General features: G+C 36.7%; 2 long non-coding RNA genes across 2 annotated transcripts; both read right to left on the bottom strand.

The window, feature by feature from the left end:
- Positions 1-2,946: 2,946 nt before the first annotated feature.
- Positions 2,947-3,436, bottom strand: LOC114543397. The gene is made up of 3 exons (XR_003690024.1): positions 3,346-3,436; positions 3,070-3,145; positions 2,947-2,987 (listed from the first exon to the last, which is right to left on the bottom strand). It is a non-coding gene; the product is annotated as an uncharacterized LOC114543397 (long non-coding RNA).
- A 5,270-nt stretch (positions 3,437-8,706) lies between these two features.
- LOC114543398 lies at positions 8,707-10,991 on the bottom strand. The gene is made up of 4 exons (XR_003690025.1): positions 10,952-10,991; positions 9,719-10,075; positions 9,406-9,468; positions 8,707-8,746 (listed from the first exon to the last, which is right to left on the bottom strand). It is a non-coding gene; the product is annotated as an uncharacterized LOC114543398 (long non-coding RNA).
- Between the last annotated feature and the right edge of the window lie 2,210 nt (positions 10,992-13,201).

The following is a 13,201-nucleotide window of genomic DNA, read 5'->3' as shown; positions in this document are numbered from 1 at the left end:
GGGCTATCACAATCAAGTTAGTAGTTATCGCTTATTTCAATGTTGCTGCACGGTCGGATTCTCACAATTAAAAGAAAATCAAGCAAAGTTCACACGTACAAAAGTATAGTATAACTGGGCCGTTGTTCGAAAGATGGATAACTTATCCAACGGATAAGTCCTATCCAACGGATAAATCTGATTAGTTATCCATTGATAAAAACGCGTTGCAGGAAGCGTGGATATGAAGTGGATAGCTATCCAATAGATAAGTTAAAATTTACCAGAAGAAAACAGGATTTTCTGAAATTTCGTACCACAACGTCAGCTGTTGCTAAGCATTTACAACATTGAATTCATAATCATTACGAATTCTCGAGTAGTTACTGAATGGAAAGACTTGAACAGTGATTGCTCGAACTTTGCACTTCACATCATAGTGATTTTATTAATTAAACACATTGCAATTTATTCCTTGACCTTGCAACGCTTTGCCTTTCGGCCCCATAGCAAATTTAGAAACACTATTTTAATGTTCGTGAATGAAATTACTTAGATATTAGCAAGTTTCCTTGGAATAGGTTGAATCTTTCTTTGCATATTCGCGTTTATAAACTGATTAGAAGCGTATAGTAAATTTACCACCTGTTATAAATGCGAGGATGTCCAAAAAATCGCCGGTCGAACGGAATGTGTAGGCAACGTGAAACGCTGCGACAAATTGCACTTCGAAAACATTTTAATATATAGTGAATACAATCATGATGTATTAGTTTGTTGAAACACAGTAAGAGGAATATTGCATTTTTGTCCTATTTTATATAAATGTTTACAGTGTTACCTTGTATCTTTGAATTTATCCACTGGATAGTGGATTTAAACCACCTCCGGACCTTGGATAAATTTATCCGGTAGATAGCGATTTTTATCCTCTGGTTAAAGTTATACAAGCTTCGTGCAACCCAAATCACACGCTGGATAAAACTTATCCGTTGGATAGTGAGTTATCCGTTGGATAGCGACTTATCCACCTTTCGAACAACCGGCCCCTGTTCTTTTATTTATCGGAATAACTAGTGATGTGATCTTACATGAAGCATTTTCAGTCATGCTGCTAAATGTCTGCTGGCTACCCACTGAGTATTTTATTTGCTCGCAGAGCCTCGTCTGCTGAACGTGACCGTCGGCCAGTCTTCACCATGTACGGTGACAGTTATTTTCTGCCTTTTAACTTGCCGACATGCAATGTTTCATTGCACGGTGAGTTTTCAACTTTACTGAAGGCGCTACTATACAATATGCAATTTTCCTTACAACTTGCAATGCAATTATAACTCCGAAGGATGTTAATTTGTAAAGAGTGTTCGAAATACTAAGGAAACGTTAGCAGATCGTAATAGATGTTCGTATTTGACAACTTTAGATGCCTCAGGAGTAGAATGGTTTTGCAATTTGCAAGGAAAGTTGCGTAGTGTAACAGCGCCTTGAGATTGTTTCGGAAAGCTGGTTAAATTTCGATGTAACTTGCAAACATGTAATGTTTCATTGCAATTGCGAGTTGAAAATAAGGGTCATTGGACGGAAGAACGGGACAAGTATCGTAGTTTTCAACATACCTTTTATAAGGGCGGAGACATTGATCTTCCATCCACGGTCGGTTTTATCATTTTTTCTGCTTTTTCTATCATTTCTTTATCCTACAAAAGACAAAAACCTTGTTAAATCGTGATCAATCTAACACTTTTAAAAGCTTTCTCTCCTAACTGAACTAATTTTATTTATACCGTATAGTTCTATCAGTTCTAAATTGTCCTTCATGGAGGTCCAGTAGGGGTCATCCCGTATTGATCCAGTGTTACTACAGGAGGAAACCTGAACTAAACTGACTTTATTTATGCTGGATAGTGTATCGTTCTAAACTTCAACCAAACTAATTCTAACAATTCGAAAAAGCTGGGACTTCAGACGAAAAAGGTCAGCCGATTTTGAAAAATCTTAGATGCGGGGTGTTATAAGGCGGTTAGTAATTTCATCATCACCTTCATCCAAGGATGTTCCAGAGCTTCTGAAACCGTGATGCATTTCTGTGACCAACAGTAAGCAGTTTTGTTATAAGATCCTTAGCTTCACTGCTAACATTCTTCCAGAGGTTGTTCGGAAATTTATACGACCCTTCTTTGACTTGTTTCTCCAATGGGTTATTTGCCTGCTTTGAAAATAAAGAAGATCCGGAAAGTCTAAAAGACGTTAACTTTTCATTGACGTACTCCAATTTGAAATGAGGTTAAGCTACCTCCAGCTTCATTACAAATCGTGTTCACTACGTGAATTTGAGTAAACTGAAGTATATGGCATACCAAACATATAACACACGATTTCTTGTAGGATCGTTCTTCAGGCTACGGATTAACATTTTGGTAGCGAGGTAACTTGGTGTACCACAGAGTGTTTCCATATAGGAATTCTGATCTAAAAAATTAATTGTTATCATTGAGAAACTGTAACAATGAGAAATAACTGAACCTAAAACGTTTGCAGAATGCGCTCTGCTTTCGTAAAACGAAATCACGGACAAAACTCGGAATTGAGATTATAGTGACTTCCAGGATTTGCTGGCAATGGTCACATCGAATGGTTTCTTCAAAGACAATTTAAAGGGCAATTTAAACACAAGTTCAATACACAACCGACACAAACCTTTATAAGCGTTTCGTCATACGAGGAACACAATAAAACATTTTCTGGCTAGAGAAGAAAAAGTTAAATTATGGTCGTTAAAGTTTAGGATATAAAGCAGTAGTGATAAATAAATTAGGGCGTGCTTACCTTCCAATCCCTGTTAGTGATGCCATTTTCATGTAAATGCTAAAAATACGAAACAGTATGAATAAAGTTAGTTTAGTTCAGGCTCCTGCAGTAACACTGGATCAATAACAGATGATCCTTAGCTTGGTGTCATTAAAAGCTCCAATCTCTTCGTGATATTTTCCATAAACTTTAGTCATCGCCTGTGAATGAAATATTCCAATTTGTTTAATTCATTCTTCGAAGGCTACACATGGCTACATTCGCGCTAAACGACATCCTCACCTGAAGGCACATTGCTTTCATAGTTGGTTTAGTTGTCAATAGGAATCAGTGATACAGATCGTTAGACAACTCGAGCCTGAAAACAAAATAGAAAAGTCGATCGAATCTTGAATGGTTTCATCCATGATTCTATACTTCTCTACTACATTCTGCAGGACAAATAACATTGCGTGAACTGTGCAGCAATATAGAGAATAGGGGGAAGCCAGACAGAAAAGCACATGGAAAGTAGTTTGAATATTTGCAAACCCTGATAGATAAATGTCGTGGACTCACACATTTGTTATCGGCGTCTCCTCGTCGTTTTGTTCCAACAAGACTCTCAAATAATAGTCACCTGATAGCAGAGATACGTTATGAGTTTGATTCCTATCGAGGAATAAGGGGGGACGCTTTATGAAGAACTGTTAAAAAGCTAGAGCAGTTAGGCTTATCACTAACCTATTTCAGTTCATCAGCTAAACATTCATACAGGACTTCAAACTAAAGGTGATTCCAAAAGACAACGTAGTTTCCACTCAGATCTTTTTCCATTGCAAATGCGTGCAAATCAGATTCGAGTGCCCCAGAAGTTCCTCTCGCGTCTGTCACATTGAAAACATAAGAAATTGTTTCATACTCTTTTACGAGAACAGTTTAGAGAAAGAGGTCAGGACTATTGAATTTGTCTTGTTATACTCATAGCGACAGGAAATCCTCCATTACATTTCCATTTCCTATATTTTCAACGGAAACTAACCTTAACTTCGAGACTCACCTTGTAATTCCAAATCAGGTTGTACGCTGTCAGATCTTGACTGAATCTGTAAAAAAGATCCGCTTAAATATCATTGCTTTTTCATCTTTCAAACGACTAGAACATTTTCCCATTTTCTTAATATGAACACTTACTTGTAATAAAAAAACTGGATTTAAATTCTCACATCTTTCCTGGATTTGAATCCTATTTTTGTCCTCCAATGCGAGAGATATCCTTCAAGTTGATTCTCAACGTTCCCCTCGTTTTTCCAGAGCTCTAAGACACAAGTATAGCACGTGAAATAACAGGCTTATACGTACATGCAAGCATGCATTATGAAATTTTGGAACACGATTGTTGATTTAAAACGTACTTCTGCAAGCTTTACATTGTCACGAATTGATAAACGATCTTCTTCAGTCTCTGGTGGCTGAAGGAAAGATAAAAACTTTCCAACAAAATTGTTTCTTTACAAAAAGGTTTTACACTTCTGAATGAATTACCATTTAATTATTTCGTCAGGGGGCAGTTGGCACAGTTTAAGGATGAATGATGGAGTTTAGTTACCAAAGCAGTTGATATCCACTTAGTCATGAATACGATTGGTTAGTCAGAATCACCTCAATGGGTTTATGTAAATAATGGCCCTCGCAAAAAAGTTTTCAAAGATTTCTTACTTCGTCAGGGCTTTCAAGGTAATAGAGCAAACCAGCAGGCTGTGAAAATCGTATTCAAATTTATTACATAATTGTTTATGAACCAAAAATTATGAACAGGAAATCTCGCATTTAAACTTTCTTGTATATTTTAGACATTAAAAACTATAACTACTTTAATACGAACATTATTCTCGCAAGTAATGCCATTGCTGTTGGATGATGCTATGCCAACAATAATGATTATAAATTACTTATGGAGTATGCTTGTTAGTCTCAATTGAACTATTTACAGATGGCTAGTATATAGAGGATTATAAAATCACAAGTTTTAAGATGAATCTGAGAATGTTGCTAAAATACAACTCAGGTCCTGCGGATGGAATAGAGGCTATACCTCTGCAACAATTTGTTAATTTATCACACTAATTCGCACCTGTTCAATAGCGAACGTCTATCAGTGCTTTGCAACATGGCCATGCGTAAGCGTTTTGGTAGAGCGCCCTCGGCAAGCGCCAGAACTTGTATTTTTGCCGCGGTTTCTTCATCAGCTTCCTAAAGTGAAGTTCTAACTAAATATCAACAGATGATTTTAGGCACTTCACACGATGCAGGAATATTCTTGAGGTTTTAAAGGGTCTTAATTTCGAGTGGTATTATACGCACTTCAAATTCAAGCAGGGAACAGTTGATGGAAAAATGAGTCAACTGTACGTCCTCAGTGACAAGAGCATTGCACCGGCATCGCAAAAGCGTAGGTTCGATTCCTGCCGGAGGATCTATAGTTCACTCATTTTTCCGTCATCTGTTCCTGGCTTGATTTGAAGTGTGTATAATACTCTCAAAATTAAGACCCTTTAAAACCTCTTAAATATCAACTGAACTAATATGTACATTCATCACGGCTAAAAAATGCAGAGCGTTATAAATGACGTTCGTCAAAGGCAGAAAATTCTCAATGGATGAATAAATGAATAAAACGTACCTCGATTATCGCCTTCAGAACCATGCCAGCACCTTTCACAATTGTTGTCGACGGATGCTGAAATTGTTGAGGAACGAATTCAAAACCACGATTGGTAAGAACCATTAGCGGGCAATAGTAAAACATACATAAGCGAAGAAATGGTAAAATTGTACTATTATTTAGTTTTGTCGTAAACCTACCTGGAACAATCGATAAATGCAATGACCCATTTCTAGACAAACAAATAACAGACTTCATGAGTTGCTCCTATGCATGGGTCAAGCTAGTGGACGTGGTAAACTTCACCAAAAAGGTAAAGAGAGAAAGGCTATTTAATCAACTCTCAACCTCAGTCAAAGAGCCATAAACTACCAAGAAGACAAGTTGAATGAAAAGCTCCTCAAATTTCTTTGTAGCATACCTGCAACTTTCTCCAGTAATTTCCCAAACTGTTCATCATCTGTTGTCTCACTAAGAGGAATATGCAATAGTCGATTTATTGTAACAGACTACATGAGTTGATTCAAAATATTGGAAGCAATCACACCTTACTATTAGTTTAACATGAATGTCCAACTTCACCCCCGTATTATTTTAATATATTGCAAAGCAACTAGAACAAACCTGTAAGGAGGACACAGAGCAAACGTCAGAAAATCAAGCAATCCACTTATAACTAAAACCCCAGTAGAACGAATATAGAAGAAAAGTTTTCATGGTTAATCTATTTCTTGTGTTTAGTTAGAAAGGTAGTTCAAATTAGAAAGGCAGTTGCTACGAATCACTTGCTGGGTTTTGCAAGGGAATTTCTCTTCCAAAACAAAGCTATATACATACAAGAGGGATGGAAAAATAAAATGCAAGGGTTCAGCATAGATTATAGGCAACCAACACCGCACATCTTACCACATTTATCGTGAGAATTTCCAACAAACTGCTTAGAAATTTTTCAGAGGATAACAAAGAGCTTTTGTTTATCTGTTCTTGTCGAATGTCATAGTTATCGTGCGTTGGCTATATAAAAAACAGAATTGGTTTCGATAAAATTGGATCCTGTTAACATTCAGATTTCAAAGTTGGCTGAGTTTATGTGGATTGCAAGTTAAAGGGGTAACACTAATGACAGTGACAGATTTGGCAACATATTACCAGGAAATTCATCGTTAAAGTGTTGGCGCTTTCCTTTATACGGAAAAAACGGCCAGACCGGTCCTATTGTTGATCTCGGTACAGACAGATTACTGGTATTTTAGAGTGTTTCAAGAACTCTGCGTTCAAGTATATCGTTACTTGCATCTGTCTAGCTCGGAAATTTCGCAACTATATTCTTAACGAAATACTCTATTTTAAATTTAAATATGACCGGTCTGACCATTTTGGCCGCTTAAAGGAAAGCCCTCTCTTTACCTGCATCAGAGCACACAGCATGTCGACAGCGGCGTGAGTCACGGCTTCATTATTCCTCTTCAAAGCTTTCACAGTTTTCACACCAACCTTCTCATAGAAGCTGTAAAACAAAACAGAAACACGGTCTAGAGAAAGTGAGCTGGTTGAGTAAACAGCGTGTGTTGTGGTTAAAGATAAACGTTTCTCACCTAGTGAGCGTTGTGAAACCTGCTTTGGATCCAACCTAATGTCTCAAAGCGTGAAACAGTGCTTCGAGATCTTTATCTGATATTTTGTTTTGGTCTCCTGCAAATAGACGAAACATTTTAACTATTTTATGTATATATTGAACACCTGTGAAGGTAATAGCAGTCAGAATATGTATATTTTAGGGGTGAACACTAAATATATTTATTGGCAAAGATATACAATACCTTCGTGAGCAATGAGCATTGTGATGGCATTAATGATAAGTCTTTCTTTATTCTCCGGGAAAAGTCCTTACAAAATATTTAAAATCGTTTGAAATATATATTGGAGTTTAAAAGACTTAATATTCCAGCCGTACTTCTGGCGAGAAAATTTCAAATCTACCATTTCATGGATTCGGACCCAGTCAACTCAGCAACCAGAGTTACCGCAGCGTAGTCCCTAGCCTCTTAACGTTCCTTATACGCGGCGAGGCGGGAACTGAGAGGCCTAGAACAAATGTTTTGTATTTTGGCTATTTTGTCCCCACTTTCTGTATTGAGGTCAGTTTACGATCCACGACGCGGTTAACTGGCCTTGTTCGACGTCGCTAGTCAAATATTTGCTTGAAATAACCTACGGGATATTAATTATACTGTCAGGACTTCGAAATATCCATACAAACGTTTCAATGTCATTTGCTGTCGACGCTATCGACTATCAAGTAAACTCGAGTCCGTACGTACATGGTTATGATTATAATAAGCTTCAATTGCCAATTTAAATTATTCTCGCTTCCTTTATAACGATTATTGTTGTAAATCTAGGTCAACTAATGCATACTAAAATATGCAGAAAACTAACGTGCGTATGAAAAACACGTGAGTGGAAAACAGCCTTAATCCAGATTTTGACAGAACATTAAAACTCAGTAAAAATGCAATAATATTCTCTACACAGGATTTTGTCTGCAGAAAAGTACAAAATAAGAAATTGTCAACTTACGTCTTGGGTGACTGCATGAAGTAGACCGCTGTAGGAAATATTGCAGTTAAATCTCTACACATCTTCGGTTAAATTTCCTGCAAGGAACCAGTAATAAGACAATATAAGCTTTTGGAGATATTTCAAAAATTTAAAGTGAAATAAAAAGAGAAATATTTCACCTGGAGACGCAGCGAGGAATTTTAAATGACTGCTTTCTACTTCTTCGTCAACAACGTTATACAATGGACCCCAACGATAACCTTGAAAAATATATCATCTTAAAAAAACAATTCTTCTTTTGCTGTATGTGATGTATTGGACTGACTAATAGGAATACCTGACGAGAAGTGTAATTGTTTGTGTGTTATATGAGATCCCATACGTCAGGAGGAGAATGAAATGAGGGTTCGTATTTACGGCAATCATAGCAGTGCGAGATTTTCATCAGGAAAATTTTGACCATAATTTTCGCTCAATCATCTATGAAAAAGCGTACAGTCTCTTCGTTGGGGTCGTTTTTACACAAACATCTCCATTTCCACTGCCTCTAACCCCGTGTAGCTAACCAGCCAATGATATATCCCTAGATTGGTGAAATACAAACATTCAGAACAAGAAATATTTTATATAGCTTCATACAAAATCTGCTTTTTTAAACTACCTGTCGGAAGACGAGTAATTTCTCAGCTGACCGCTTGTGTATTCCAGCCCGAACAACTGAGGATGGTCTCGATAGCTAATTATTGAAAATATCTGACAGAAAAAGAAGTTTTAAAACTATGATATACTATAATACACAAGTCTTAACCAAACGGTATATTCTGGAAAGTAACTGCAAAAATAAAACTATTTTAAGTCGGCTGGATACTTTTTTGCAATTGGACATGTTCAAAATGGAAACGTGAAATAAAAAAGATGATAAAAGCAGTAAACTTGAATCCAGGTCAGAAGACATGGAGTGTTTGGAGTGTTTGGAGTGTTTGGAATGTTTGTTTTTTTTCTTTCAAGGTCTGAGATGAACAATTACTGGAACTGACATGGAATGTCGCATGACTTACTGAGCTAAGGGGATGAAGGCTGACGATGTTGAACATATATTATAGCAATAATAGTTTATAGTTTATTATATATTATAGTAATAGAGTTGATGTTCGCGGGCATAAATGTGTTTTTGGCCCTCCTCGCGGAACACATTTTAACCCTCGCTACGCTCGGGCTAAAATGAGTTCGAAGTCGGGCCAAAAACACATTTATGACCGCGAACATCAACCTATTGTTATTATTATCACTATAAAACACATGAGTATATACAAAATTAGTAAAATACAATAATTAGTAAATACAATAATTAGTAAATACAAAATTAGTAAAATACAATAATTAGTAAATAGATTTGAATAAATATAGTTCACCTGGTGCAAGGCACTTTTTAATGATAACTCCAAGCTTATACTTTCTGGATAATTTAATACATTCTATAGGGTTTAATGATCAATATAGGGATAAGTATCATAAAATTGTTTGGCTGTTGGGGTATAAACTATCAAAACTACAAAATTATATCCTGTCAAAATTTCGAATTCTAAAATAATGCCGGGTTTATGGTCATTTGAATTTGCTTGCTACTTTTATAATATGCAAAAAAGTAGACGGTAGACACTGATTTTAAGTTCAAATTTATAATATTTCGAAAATATATTATGCATTATTAATTATATAACATACCTTGAATAAATTTGAAGTTTTACATGATTCAAGAACATTTTCATTTGTATACCGAACTGTTTCGCCTTTGGATTTGATTCCGTTCATTAGTCAAAGTACACTTCAAGATGTCGGGCTTCCCTTCAAAATTGTCGAGGCCAGGGATATGACGGTGCTAGTGCTGTGTCCAGCCAGGTAAAAGGTATTTCTGGGAGAATATTAGAGAAAAACCCGAAGGCGTTGCATGTTCATTACTCCAGTCATCGTTTAAACCTTATTGTTGCCAAAGCGTGTTCAATTCTTCCAGTGAAAAATATGTTGAGTCAGGCACAAAATATCGCCAGCTTTTTTATCAGTTTCCCTATCCGCTCACAGTATCTAAGTAAAAAGATGAAAGAGTTTGGTTTAACCCGTAACAAGCTCGCAAAGCCTTCCACGACACGATGGGTAGAACGAATAAGATCCCGCGATGGTTGTTTGGATGCATTCAAAGTTATCTACAAAACACTCAATTTTATGCAGTTTGGAGGATCGCAGGAAGGGCCATTTCCTAGATTAGCTAGTGACGCACAGTCTCATTTTGCAACGTGGAGAAATTTGAATTTATGGCTGCTCTCATTATCACCCAACATGTTCTGGATCATACTTTGTCATTGACGGTCCAATTAAAGAAGAAAAAAAATCGATATTGCGGAATCAATAAAACAGATTAATCTTTTAAAGGATGAAATGGCAAAACTACGTGCCTCTGTAGATTTATTCCACAATGAATACTACGACAAGCTGTTGGAATTAGCTAATAACCTCGACGTGGCTGAGTGTTTTCCCCGGGTATGTAAAGCTCAAATAAAATGTGATAATCATCGTACCAGTACAGCAGGTGGTTACAACAGATTAACAGTAACCATTAAGAGTCGTGCATAGGCCACGTGATAACGAAACATTCTGAGCTCATCAATGAACAATTGTAAAGGTTTTATTGTAACTCATAGGAAAACCTAAGGATATATTTTGTAAAATTTATTATATTACGAGTGTCTTTCCCTAAGTCTACCGACCCCTGAATTCCCCACGCTATCGTCACCCTGTAATAAATAAGTAACGTTGCAAGTCCTCACCTTCAACCACAAGGATTAAATTACGTAATTCGAAGTGCAAAATTGAGATTACCGGTTGCTGAGTTTACCGGTTTATAATGCTCAGTTTTTAATAATCCGTATAAGACCAATTTATCATTATTATTACTTGACTTACGGATTCATTAAGTTTATCCTCGTCTTAACTCAAAAAAAGTTTTCAAAGGACTTGCATCCAGAAGGGATTTACCAGGAACAGGCTAAAATTAAACAGATGTTGAGATTAATGCACGATGATGATTCGTGATCTTAAAATTGCTACCTTTTGAAACTCTTCACGAGTTAATAAGCCTTGACTGTTCCCTGTGAAAGAAAAATAGGTAAATATAGTCATATTATAATATATATTTCCTCCATATTGCAAAGGTAATTTCGCTTGCCTTCAGTTTCTTCCTTGTGTAAAACAGTGTCTTTGGAATCTGGTACGACATCAATCTGAAACGATTGTAAAATGAAAAAGCTAGTCTAAATCAAAGATCTCTTTCTTTTCTGCTTCCCCTGCCAGTCATGTTAGTAGCAATATAAGGGATGGATAGTGAATGTTCTTGCACGAAGTAAATTTCATGCAAAGCGAGTTTGAAGAGAAATTCTTACCTTAAAAGCGCTTGGTCCATATCTCGGACTACGACTCAAATATCGAGTTCGTTGAAGAAATGCCGAACCAAGATTCAACTTTTGACCGGAATCTTGTAATAAAATCGACGAGGGTTAAGATCTGCCGTGTTCTGTAAGCAGCATCTTTTGTTCTGCGCTGTCTAAAATGTTGGCAGATAATTTGTTCATTTCGTAAATGCGCGAACAATGGCCGATCTGTTTTAACATTACAAACCTGACTCCTTGAGTTCGGTTTTCTTCATTTACAACATCATCCCGGGTATCTTCAATATTAGTTTCCTCATCTTCTCTACACGATGCGAGGCGATCTTTGACAAGATCTACAATCAATGTACGCTGTCTGTGCTCTTGCTAAGAAGTTCTGTTGTAGTTTCAAGGCGTTGTCTGGCTCCTTCTTTAATGAGTTCGGCCGAAAAATCATCTGAAATACAACAATATCAATTTGACATTCCGCCAACGGAATGCCCAACCAAAACATTGAACAGGTTTGACCCATCGTTGACCTTACCAAAGAGTTGTTTTGGAATTAAACTTTCATAAATCTCAGTCTTTCCCACCGCTGGTCGTCACAAGATGTTTGAGTCACAAGATTTCTGTATTGAGCCTACGGTACCAGTGGGCTTTAAATCGCGGGTAAGAAGGTCAGATGCTTTGGTATCGAATTTTGTGTTTGGCACCGGGCTATAATCATCTGCACGAGTTTTTCTATCAGTTGAAGAAGCCTGGAAATGACAACTACGTTCCTAAGAGCTTTCACTAGAAGAATATTAAAACTTGGTCGCTCTTGCAAATATATCTATTGAAAATTCAGCAAGCAATCCCCCTGGCAATAGAATGACATGTGGACTTACTTTCGTAATAAATGGCACGAATTGTTTTCTTAACAATAGCGGACAGTTGACAAACCAGGATGAAATGACTTTATCAGCAAGAGCTACAGTGTATTGAGAGTATCTAAGGTGAAACATATCAGTTCGTTTATATTTTATTCATTTTGACAAAACCAATAATAAAAAGTTTCAGATGTTATCGCGTTGAGCCAACTTCGATGATTCTGTGTAAGGCAAACATATTCCAAAGACTTGTTTCAACTGGATCGCTGTGAAGTTTTTGTACAAAGCACAAAGCTGTTACAATGCGATTTAAACGATTTAAAAGAATGTTACCAACTTTTCGCCGAATACGATTGTGTGTTTACACAACCTAGCTCTCTTTAGGGGGTACATTGATATTTTGTAACAGATTTCATAATTTACGTAACTTCAAGAAACATACCAGAGGAAAATTCTAGCAGTGGTATGGCAACTTGAGACGTTGGCGAAAGTTTAGTAAACTTTTCCAGATATTGTGGGAGCAGTCTAAGGACAGAAAATTTAGTAATTATTACTTAAAAAATCATATATTTGTGAAGGAGTATCTCGCATCACAAGAGACGTTACGTTTAGGCTGCAGTTTATTGAAAAACGTTTCTGTAAATTCACTGAGCACATTATCAAGGCACGATTTCAAATATCTCCAAATAAATAAACTTCTAAAACGCTGCAACTACTTAAATCAACTTCATTCTTACAAAGTGCTAATGGACATAAAAAAACGTCTCAAATTCCAGACTATTTTAAGTAGCCATACCTTGCCATAACTGGAGGCATTTCTACCATACATATGGTGAGACAAGATACGCTTAAGGTCGCGAAATGAGCAACCAAGTACGCATTAGACAACACTAGACGAAATATACAACAACGTTTAAGCA

This window comes from Dendronephthya gigantea, unplaced genomic scaffold, assembly GCF_004324835.1.
Source record: "Dendronephthya gigantea isolate DGI-Jeju-01 unplaced genomic scaffold, DenGig_1.0 000451F, whole genome shotgun sequence".
Lineage (NCBI taxonomy): Eukaryota > Metazoa > Cnidaria > Anthozoa > Malacalcyonacea > Nephtheidae > Dendronephthya > Dendronephthya gigantea.
Note: the sequence above shows the minus strand (reverse complement) of the source record. Positions and strands in the feature narration are given on the sequence as shown.